Source organism: Centropristis striata, chromosome 6, assembly GCF_030273125.1.
Source record: "Centropristis striata isolate RG_2023a ecotype Rhode Island chromosome 6, C.striata_1.0, whole genome shotgun sequence".
NCBI classification, from domain to species: domain Eukaryota; kingdom Metazoa; phylum Chordata; class Actinopteri; order Perciformes; family Serranidae; genus Centropristis; species Centropristis striata.
In genome coordinates, this window is record NC_081522.1 from 9457121 (window position 1) to 9469080 (window position 11960).

Below are 11960 nucleotides of genomic sequence, written 5' to 3' on the forward strand. Positions count from 1 at the left end.
CGGGTGGGGAAGGTCCTGTCGCCTCTGGCGAAGACGTATGCTCGATGACACATTGATGACACATTTGGGCCTCTGGAATAGGCCGAGGGTGGTTATGAGGCCTGCTGCATCGATTCTCAGGGATGAGGACTCTCTCCTGCCACACCTCCAATGAGCAATGGGGTCAGAAGGTCACAATTTTAACTGCCCTCCCTCTTCCTAAAAAAATCAATTCCTTATTAGAACTTCATCGCCATCAGAGAGGGAATGGAACGGCGTTGAAATGAAGACAGAAGACATTCACCTTTGTCACATATGATTATAGATGCGCTGTGGTTTCCCTCCTGTTGTTATGGAGGAATTTCACTGGTTCAGTCCCTCCATCATTAGCTGGGCCTGTACTGTTCCTCCTCCTCATTTGAACCTTTTTGCTCCTTGTCTCTTGACAGTTCATTGCCAGGCTGTTGGTTCTATTTCTGTCCATCGCTGCAGGCTATACATTCTGCATATTGTGCATGTACAGATGAAACCCACATATGAAACACCTGCTTTTAACGCACACTGTAAAATATTACATTCAGCATGAGGGTTTTTTCACAGCAATTTACTATGTGGTTTCTTGGCCATGGAGAGAAGAAATCCCTTGTAAAGCCTAGTAAATTATATGAGGCTAAAGTAACCTGCTGGTGGAGCTCAAAGACACCTGTGATTGTTTTCCTGTCTTAATTGATCATTGTTTGTCCCCCCAGATGCCTTGTAAAAAACAATGTAAATCACATTCCTGATGTCCTTCAATGCTGCTGCTGTTTGTGAGAAAAGTACCTCTGGCTAAATGGGGTTCACAGAGAGACGGTGTTATAGATGAGGGCAGGTTCCTTAATGGATCCTCCTGACTGTCATAACCACCCAAGGCCTGTGGCAAAAACATCCTCCTGCTGTCAATTTGACTCCTGAAACTGGAGCAGTGGGCCCCTCCCTGTCCCTGTCCTCTAGACTACCTCGCCTCCCCTGACGAATGGCTGTCAGTCAGTGATAAGCTGGCCAAGGCTACTAGAGAGCGCAAACATGCAATAAAAGCAACCAACATTGGATGGCAAAATAAGAGCATAATACCCTGCAGTTTAATACACAAAGATACAGAAAATGTGAAAAGTTGCACAACTTTTTGATCTAAACTGTCACTTATCAAGACAAATCCTTAAAATGCATCTCTCTGCATTGACGTAGAAATGGTGACTGATCACACATTAATTCATCCTAATATTGATCCATTATTTCATTTATTTGTATACTGAATGTGTGTGAAGGCATTAACCTCCCATTTAAGATTAGGCAAGGCTGTGAGGAGGGGCATCAGGGCACTATACATTACATCAATTTCCCTGATTATTTATGAGATACTACAAGCTGTGGCCAATCTGCAGACACAAACAACTAAATGAGTGCATAAATATAGATGACATGCTCCAGGCTTATGGCAGGAATATACGACCCCCTCAGGCTATAGGTCCATTTCTGCTTCTTCCCCCACCTTAAGCTATGCGAACCGTATATGTATGAAACAGAGATGGAGGGGGGGAGGGCAGTGAGGCTTTTTTTTTTCAGTGTCAGATTTATGATCTGGATAACTGGATGAGGGCAGATCAGCCTGTCGCATCCACAGTGGCACGGTATATTTCTCAGAAAGCCACTATAGCTTCAAAACGCATTACCTGAATTCTACTTTTCTTGCCTCATGTAGCTCGTCTCTTGTCTGACATACAATGGCGTCAGCTGATGCATGACATGCAGTCATCATGAAAATATGTTCTGTAATTTTCAGCATCTTGCCAGGGCGTAAATCACCTTCTACAGCTCATGGTACGAAACATTAACAAAAAGGTGCAAAAAGAGAGAGAGAGAGAGAGAGAGAGAGAGAGAGAGAGAGAGAGAGAGAGAGAGAGAGAGAGAGAGAGAGAGAGAGATGAATGTAAGCATATAACATGCAAACCTACACAGAAGTACACTTTCCCTGTTTTTGCAGCTCATGGCACACACACTCCCACTCTCCACCTGCTTTTGCTAGATCCTGTCACAGCACATGTCTTGGTGGTTGCTGGAGCCCTGATAAATCCCTTCATATGCGAGATATGTGGCCCAGACTTGATGTGTGGCAGTGAGTCTTCCTCGACAGAGGTCGTTACCACTTCACAACGCTAACCTTGACCCGGCGGATGTTTGAAGCGCTGTGGAGAATGCTCTGTGGCTCAGGTGAGCGGGGAGGGGAGCGTCGCTGGTTGGTTGGATGACTGGAGGGGGTTCTAACAGGTTTTCCTGATGCATAACAAACTCCCACAAGGCTAGGGAGAATAAAGTGGCGTCCACCTTGGGATTCAAATCCTTCCAGGTATTCACTGAATATGATAATGTCCTCGTGCTTGAAATAAAACCTCTCCAGTAAATATCTGACTCGCTCATTTTTACAAACTTCTTTAATTTTCTGGTTTTGTCCGATGTATAAATGCATGTTTTTTGAAGAATGTTCTGTACAATGATGCATTCAAAGACCTTGCTTGTCACTTTCCTGTCATATTTCTCCATCTCTTTTTGTCCCGACCTCCATCTCCACCCATGCCATGCCCTTCCCCACCTCTCCATATCAGAGGCCACAGGGTTTTTCTCCCCCTTTCCTCTCCTCGTCTCGCATCATCTCGTGACTCGGGGTGTTGTGTCCTGCTAAAAGTTTACCAGTTCGTATCGTTGAGAAATGACTGATGCTACATTTTTCATGCAAGACATTAAAAATTCAAAAGATCCGTTCCCCTTCTTCATTCTGAGACTCAAGGAAAAAAAACAAGTCTCAATAATGGATGAGAGAAAGGTTTGCTAAGAAAAGAGAGCCGGTGTGGTGCGATTGAGCCGAGGGGAGAGAGCGAGGGAGTGAGAATGGGGGGATGATGTACGGATGGACATGGGGAGAAAGGTGGAGACAAATTGAGGGAAAAGGGAGTCATTGACCAGTGGTTTTGATAAAAAGAAAAGAGAGGAAGAAGAAGTGTCTGAGTTTGGTGATCTGACCTGCTGCGGTGAAATACTTCTCTTCCACGCGCAGCCTTTGTCCATGGGTATACACAGCTGGCTGCTCCTGGTGCTCTGCTCTTAGTCAGTCACGCACAGCAAACGCAGCCTGTTCTGTCTCACAATGCCAAACATTCAATACACACATGTACAAACACACACACACAGAAACACACAAAGCTCTCATCAACTCATTGCCACAGGGCATATATTTGTTAAAAGAACATTCATTGCTCAAGAGCCTGTTTGTAAGAGAAAAATGTTAAACTAGCTGAAATCCCCCATTTCTAACATTCCTAAAGGCTCAATGCAGCGACTGTGAAAGCCTTGTTGGACAGTGGTAACAAGTCGTGAATGGAGACACTTAATTACACTCCATGTGTAGAGGACTGACCAACCGTAAAGATGATTTCACTTCTTTGGATAATCACATGCAATAACATTTCACGTGTAATAAAATATCAAGAGTCTCAAAATCAAGAAAAGCATCTCTGATAACAATTTCAAATGCCTCATCCAATTCTCTTCACCGTCAGAAAGAAAAAGCACATGCAGGCTTCATTGGCATGCATCTAGTTTTCCAAAGTCTGCAAAAGGAATCCCTAGACATTAACGTGGTTGCATCAGCAGCGAAAGAATAACTCACAATCTTGTTTTCATGACAAAATCAAAAAACCTGCACAAGAGGCAGAGCAACAATATTAGACTCGTACATTACACTGTCACAAAAAAAGGCCTCGAGTCTATCAAATATATTCGACCAGGTTAAGGCACATATAAATTGTATGCCCATGGAGATAAACATTATTTTATAACGTCCCTCTTGTACTCTGCCAACAAAACAGAGCCGCTGGGGTGACAAGGCTTCTCTCAGGATGCCATCTAGTGGTACATCACAAGACATACACACCTTGTACATGGTTATTTAGAAAGAAATGAAGGGAACTGCACCTTCAAAGATATCAGAGCAGAAAGACAAATGGGGCAAAAATAATAGAACAATGTATATCTGGCATAAATATACACTCATAAAAGAAAAAAAACTGTCAACTAGCTTCATGAATGCTTCACTTGAAAGCTGTCCGCCAGTAATAAATGACATCAAACCTTACAGGGTCAGTCAATTAAAAACCAGGTCAGTGTACATATTCTTATTTATCTCTTATATAAAGACATGTCCTTTTACAAGAGTGGATTTGTAATGATCAGCCAGGACCAGTAGAGAATCAATGACTTCTCCTTGATACCAATATACCCTTATCCTTTAGAAATAAATGCATGCTTCAAATTCATATGTGCAACAATAAAATCACACTCACACTTGTATAACTGCACACTTGCAGGCGTGCATGCACTCACAGATGTTACGGAGCTCATTAGTATGGTGCAGGGCGTTATCGGCCTAATGAGTGCAGTATAAACAATTCAATCAGAGGGAGACAGTAGAGCGTCAGAACTGGGAAAGCAGAGAAAGAACAGGCTCCCCATCCTGCCAGAAAAATCCCAGAAGACCATGTAGAAGATTGCAGACCCATCAACACATTGTCCACTGGTACATGTCATGATATGAGTCAGTCTGTTTGTGGTATCCTAGATTTTTCTTACTGTCAACAAATCCCATAAAGACCAGAACCAAAGCCTTAGTCGGTTTCTCAATAGCTTCCATGAAAGCCAATTAATTCCAACAAAGATCTCTAAAAATGGGTGACAAATATACACTTTTTTTCATGCCTTAATGAAAAAAATGTGTATTTATTTGGGACTATTTTCAACGGTGGATTATGGGCTTTAGTGAGTATTTATGGTATGTGTATGTTGGATCGACATGTGATGTGATGACGTATTTTGGGACAATATTGGAGTTCTATGGCATCGAATAATCAGCTTTATGAGGCTTTGGATTGTTGGTTTTGGTCTTTTCATGGGATTTCTTGGCAAAAACAAAAATATAGATTATCACCAGACTCGTACTGTAATATCTTGTGCAGCAAAACGAGAAAAAAATGTCTCTTTTTCCAAAAGTTTTTGAAGCAAATGATCAGAATTTCTCACTTTGCCAACAAATGCCAGGACCTTTTCAGGAACTGTTTTTCTAAAACAGATAACTAACTAGACTATTTGTCAGTTCAGGCTTTCAAAACACTGCAGATAATTCCACTAAACCATAGACACACTGAGAGACACTTGCACACACATTCCTACTCTATAATCAACAAATTCCAACACCAGCCAAAATCAGACAACACACACACACACACACACACACACACACACACTCCCGCCACTATTCAACAACCCCTCTCATTGTGTTGATTTTGCTCCCTTTCCAGCTTTCATTTGGGTGTTTTATCTTTTGTTTACTGGTGGGTTTTATTCTCAGTGGCTCGGGGAAGCAAAGTGTTGGCAGAAGCTCAGTTTGATCTGCGGTCGTGGATGAAAAGCGCCAGTGGGGGAAAACAAGGGCATTTTAGAAATATAAAAACACTGCCATGTAATTACAATGAAAATACATAAATATGAGTCCTCCTGACAGCGAGGGAAAGTGCCAGTGTCAGCATTGTGATGGTAAACAGTCTGTGAGGGACTGTTTGTGCGACTCAGTGGGGGTCACCTCTACAATAGACAAGCCTGAGTTTCAACTGGGAAATAAAAAGTCCGGAAACTTCCTCACAATCCAACCAGCCCTTTCAGGCGTCGAGGCTGTGAGTCGGCACGCAGCAGGCTGGTGGTGATTTAGCATCAACAACGCCACAAGACAATTTTGATGTTGAGGGGAAAAAAGAAAACAAAGCACAGACAAGAAGGATTTGCCAAAGAATATCAATGAACGGTTTTACTTTACTTTGATAAAAGCTGATTTGATCACTAGAAGCTGAAATAAAAGAGAAGATGACCATCAGCATTTTGTGTTTTTCAGATTCATCATATATTTTCTTTAAAATATACAAATCAATAACATTAGATTGTACATTTTGGCTGTGAGGTCAGAATAAATATTCTACATGATAAATATTCACATTTAGACCTTTAAACCTCTGAAGTCCAGGAGATTTTGGTTCAAATTTGTCAACTTCCTTTGCATTCGTTTCTGTCTCTGTCTAGCATCTTTCAGTCTGTCCTTACATCACATGCATGGCTCCTTTTTCTTGACACAAACTTGGCTGCCAGTCAAATTTTATTTTTATTTTAATTAACAAAGTATAAAGCTGCCAGGAACCCAAAATACAAACAACAGACAAAGGTATCTATGGAAATTTACCTTCTTTTTTTTTTTTTTTACCATTCATACACACAAAAACAGCAGAAAAATAATAAATAATAAAACTACAAAACAGTCTATTTGCATATAAATTAAAAATAGTAGTAGTTTTCATTGTAGAAAGAAAATTTGCATTTTAAAAATGGTCTAGAAACATAAATGTCACACTGTGAAAGCTCCTATGGTTGCACTTTCAACTGGCTTTCACAGCTTGTCTACATATCATATATAAATAGTTATTACTGTAAATGAAACATGTTATTTTCAATAAATAGATGGACTCCAGGGGGTTAATTAAACTTGGTGTAACATGGGCTGAATTTTGTAGCAGATCGAAATCACAAAGCAGATACAGAGATTATTTTCTTAGGGACCCCAGTATGCAGAAATATTCAAATACAATAGGCGAAAATAACATATTTGTACTACATGAGAAAAATGCATGGTTGTTGCCTTAAACTGCATGGGATAAACATAAAGTGAGCAGGTCTGTAAAGCGGAAACTTGTTGATCTCTGTACAACCCATTTTTATTCAGATATCTTGAGGTCAAAGGTCAAGGGACGCCTCTAAAAATGGACAAGACTGTTTTTTCCCTAATGTAACTTTGGAGCACACTTTATCACCCTTCACGTCAAACTAGCATGGCATGGAATAGATAATTTAGGTCTTCTGGTTTGATCTGAAATCCATATCTTCAATGTCTTCAGCCTGCTACAGCCTCTGAAAGACATGAAGTCAGCTGTAGATGTTAAACAGGAAATAAAAATGACAGTTTTTTATAGTATTATGAACTGGACAGTGGGCTGACTGGTTGGATGTAAAGCTGTAACAAATAGTTAAATAATCGATAAGTTGATCAGCAGAAAATTAACTTTGATAAGTAGTTTCTCTAATGTAATCAAGCAAAAATGCCAAATATTTGCTATAAAGCATTTTAAATTTGACGATTTGCTGCTTTTTTATATTTCAAATGGTTTTAATTTGTTGCTTTTTTAAGTTTTGGACAACTAAGGTCATCAATGGTCAAGTATTTATTGGAAACATACATATTGAAAGATACATCAACAGTATATAGAGCACAGAAACATGTTTTCCTTCATATTTTCTTGTTTTTCAGTTTTCTTGTTGGATAAACATCTGGTTAAATGTCACTGCTTGTTTTGGCTCTGCTCAGTTTAATTATATGTGATGGCAACAATTCGTTGAGCACTGTGGTATGGGTGAATTTATTTTTTCCAATTTAAATGATGTAATTTACTGTCCAGATTGTAAATGCCTGTCCAGCATAGTGAAGTAGATTTGATGTCCTCCTAGTGAATGAAATACAAATCAACAGATGGTCAAACCCACATAGCTCTGCCATCCACCATCACAGAAAAACAAATCGAGTCTTAGCACAGGGTTTATGTGGTGGACTGAGTTGTGATTGCATGGCAGCAAGACATAAACAGGCGCTGTTCCCAGCATGAAGAAGATAAGAGACACTTTTGGCCACATTAAAAAAAAGTAACAAGTAAACAACAGTGGAGAAACTTCGAAACGCGTAATCACTGTGTTCTGATAGAAGAAACGGCAGCTGGGAGAAGGAGAAGGAGCAGCAGACTGAGGGAGAGAGCGAGGAGGGGAGACGCTTATCGAGAGTGGCGCCATTTAGGGTCGACATTTCAAAAAGGACTCAACAACTAGTCACATGTACACACATAAAGACAATCATGCACACACACATACACACACAGTGTGCCCAGAAAACAACAACCTCCGAACGACCCATGCTTATCTCAACACACCCAGGCTTTCTCTCTTTGGCACTCACTCTCTCTCAAACATAAACACTGAGACACACACACACACACACACACACACACACAGAAGCCTATCTTTCATCCCAAAATTCATGGAGGAAAATCTCTCTCATCCTCTACCAACCATTCTTTCTCTTCAACTCTCGCAGGCATCGTTCCCTCTTCTGTCCCAGAAAATCTCCCTGTTTTTTTTGGAAAATCACTGACCAATTCATTGTCCCGGCACAATCTTTTCTCTGGCCTTGTCTCAGTCCAGTGGCTTTTTTTCCTCCTGAAATAATCTAGTTCAACTGAGGAAGCCCCAAGTAAAGTGTGACAATGCAAGTCTATCTCCAGATGCATCCTGCAGCACAGGTTTGAAGGGTTAGACAGATGTAAAATCATGTTAAATTGTGCTACACAGCGCCTTAGTAGCAACTTCTCTGTCATTATCCGCTCTAAGTCATGAAAGCTGATTCCCAAATACTTCCTTTATTCTGTTCAGCTATCGTTCTGCACAGCAGCAGGCTTAGTGAGGGTTGTGGTCCAAAGGGCACAGAGCATGAGAGGCATGGCCTTTATATCTGAGCCACGACTCTCACAGGGATCAGACAATAGATTACAAGAGATTAGTGACATCAAAAATGATCTTTTAGAGCATTTTGGCCTCTTTTTGTCCAACAACAAGCTAGAGTTAAAAACATTATAACATAATATGACACAGTTGTACATCTGGTACACTGTATTTATGGAGGTAATACACAGTATTAGATATCTTTGGTGCAGTACTACATTTCATTGAAGAGAATGAGTCATCCTGAGATTCAATCCTCTGGCCAGCCACGGTCTTATATTAGGCAATACTGATCCTCAGTGGTCAGATGAAGTATTACAAGCAGTTTTTTGTGAGCAAAATATAAATTCTGGTAGTGTTTACAAGAAAAGCCTATTGAAACACTCAAAATGGCTCAAAACTGTGACATATAAATGTAAAACATCTAAAATATATCTAAAAGAAAGTTTAATTATAAAAATGCACATTACTTTATAGATCCCTTCTAAAATATCGAAATGTGATACAAGATTATTATAATACAATGAGGTAGCACCCTCTCCAGGTAAACATGAGAACTGTTTTTTCTACAAAAACAGAAAATCATCATTATCATCGGTATTTTTTTCCCCATCTCATTAGCAATGAGATTCATATCAAATCAGCTTCTTTATGCAGGAACAAATTAGCTTATGCAGAGATAGAAGATAGGCTAACGGGGAAAGGCTTGACATTTGAGATGAAACAATTAGTATAATGAAAGAAAATGAATGTGCTGTCGCAAAATCCTCTGGTTCCAGCTTCTCAGATGTGAATGTTTGCTGATATCATTTGTTTTTTAAGATCAGCATATTTTGGGATGATGATCAGACAATCAAAGATGTCAACTTGGACTTAGAGAAGCTCTGTGGGACACCTTTTGCAATGTGTTTTTACATTTAATGAACCAAACAATGAATGAATAAATCAAGAATATAATCAACACATGAATAAATATTGAAAATGATCAATTAATGCTGTCGTAATTGTGACATTTCACCAGTTTTGGCCACCAGTCTTGCGGAAATAAGCCACCACCAATATGTGCAGTTTGTATGATACTTTTTTTTTCCTTGTATAAATGTCAGTATTGGTATATAGATACATATATTATATCCAAGTGAAAGGAAGTGGTTGCAGATCAAGTAAGGGGGGAGTATTATTTAACTGGAGCAGAATACACTGTAATTATCTAGGCAAAGCATATGTTTTATCTAATGTCTTCATATTGCTGTTGTTACTTTTTGGTCAATTTAAATAAGATCAAAGTGATAAACTGATTTAATGAGGTGAATAATGCATACTAAGACGTCAGCAGAAATAGGAAAGTGGGGAAACACATTTCACAATCCAAAAATGCTACTTTTGTTTTTCTATTTTGCACAGAACTACTGTGAAGGAGGTGGTGAACATGCAGACAAATCTGAAGATCTCAAATGAGATGGAGAGAATAATGAGGATGTCAGAGATTGTGGCATTGAAAGAGACACGACAAGAAGGAGATTTCTAACAACAAATGGCACACAGTAGAATGAGGCTGCTATACGCTGTATGTCAAAGAAAAGAGTTTCTAAAAGGAGCTCTCACACAGAAGAGGAGCTGGGAGAGAACAAATGAGCTGAATTAGATGTGACTGAGAAAACATGAAATGGTCAGAGAATTTAGCTTGAGATTTGCTCCTTCAGTGGAAAAAAGATATGTTCGGTTTCCTTTTAGAGAGAAGCTTATTAGCTATACTACTTAAATAAGCTTATGCTCTAATGTTAACAGTGAAGAAAAACTAAATAAAAAGTGTAGGATAACTACAGGCAGCAGGGTCTGTATAGGTATGTGTTGCTACTTGTCACTTTGATCACAAACTACTCTATAGATTATATAGGCCAAAATAGGTGGATTACTGAACAAGGGGTCAGGGATCCTGATTCACAAAATGTCCTTAAAACAAGCAAACCAAAAACAATCACACTGAGCTTAGTGGCCACAAACATATACAAAACTACAAGCCACCCAAAATGACTAAAAAGAGACACAAAATGATGTCACAAATGCAAAAAGCCACAAAAAGAAGCTAAATTAATAAAACGAGACACAAAATGACCAAAAACCAACACATATGGACAACAAATGACCCAAAATAAACAATAATTAATGCAAAACGATAGAAAGCAAAATAACCACAAAGACACCCAACATTACAAATAGATGCAAACCCACCACAAAAAGATGCAAAACAACTGAATATAAATGCAAAACAACCACAAAATGACCACAAGGAGGTGCAAATCCACACAAAAATATTTAAATGACCATAAAGAAATACAAAATGACTACAAAGAAAAGTAAGATGACACACAAAAATAGAGGGGGAAAGGCATAGTTGTTTAAATAAATGACCTAAAATAGATATAAAGCAATAAAAATTAATTGCAAAATGACTAAAGTAGACTCTTTGATGCAGGTGTACTGTAGCCTACATTATCTCTCATTAAACCAGATACTGTAAAACAACACTCCATCCTTTTAACCTTTTAAATCTGAATTAACCAACACATCTATCTATCAAAATGGTTATATTATTATCAAATGTCTCTGGCAGCCATACAAATGTCCAGATTAGGCTCTTACATCTGTTTGGTAAGATATATGGATAGACACATGATAACTGTTCATTGTTCACTAGAGTTAATCTAAAGGGCTGTCAAGTTTTTATGTATCATATATTCCAGTGCATTGATGTCACGGGTCTCCTGCCTCGTCTCAACCTCATGAGTGGACTCCATTACAGCTGTACTTTCAAAACGCAGTGCTGAACTCTAACAGTAAATCCTCCGAGCTCTAATCCAGGAGCAACTGGCATCATGCAGAGTGGCCATCAAGAGGGCAAAATAAGGACATGTATCTGGCACAGAAATCTCACTGAATGAATGATTAATAGTGCAATGGAGCAGCATCTTAGCTGCGAATAGATATAATGAGGATTTAAAGCATTTAATCCAAAATAAGTATTAAGTGTCATAAACTGTTAAATTGGCACTGCTCAAAAAGCTGAAAATGTACACTAGTTTGGTTTGTTTTACATGCAGAACTTGTACAGTTATGCTTAGTAGCTATAGGATTAAGTTTTTAGATGTTTAAGCTTTTAGCTTTAGATTTTACTATTACAGAAGAGTATTGTTTTTTGTTGCCGACGTGATGAACTGAAGGTGAAATTTTTATTAAAATGTCCTCACTTCCTGCAGACTTCTTCTTGTTGCAGGAAAATAACATTTTAGTAAGTTGCCTTTTTTGCA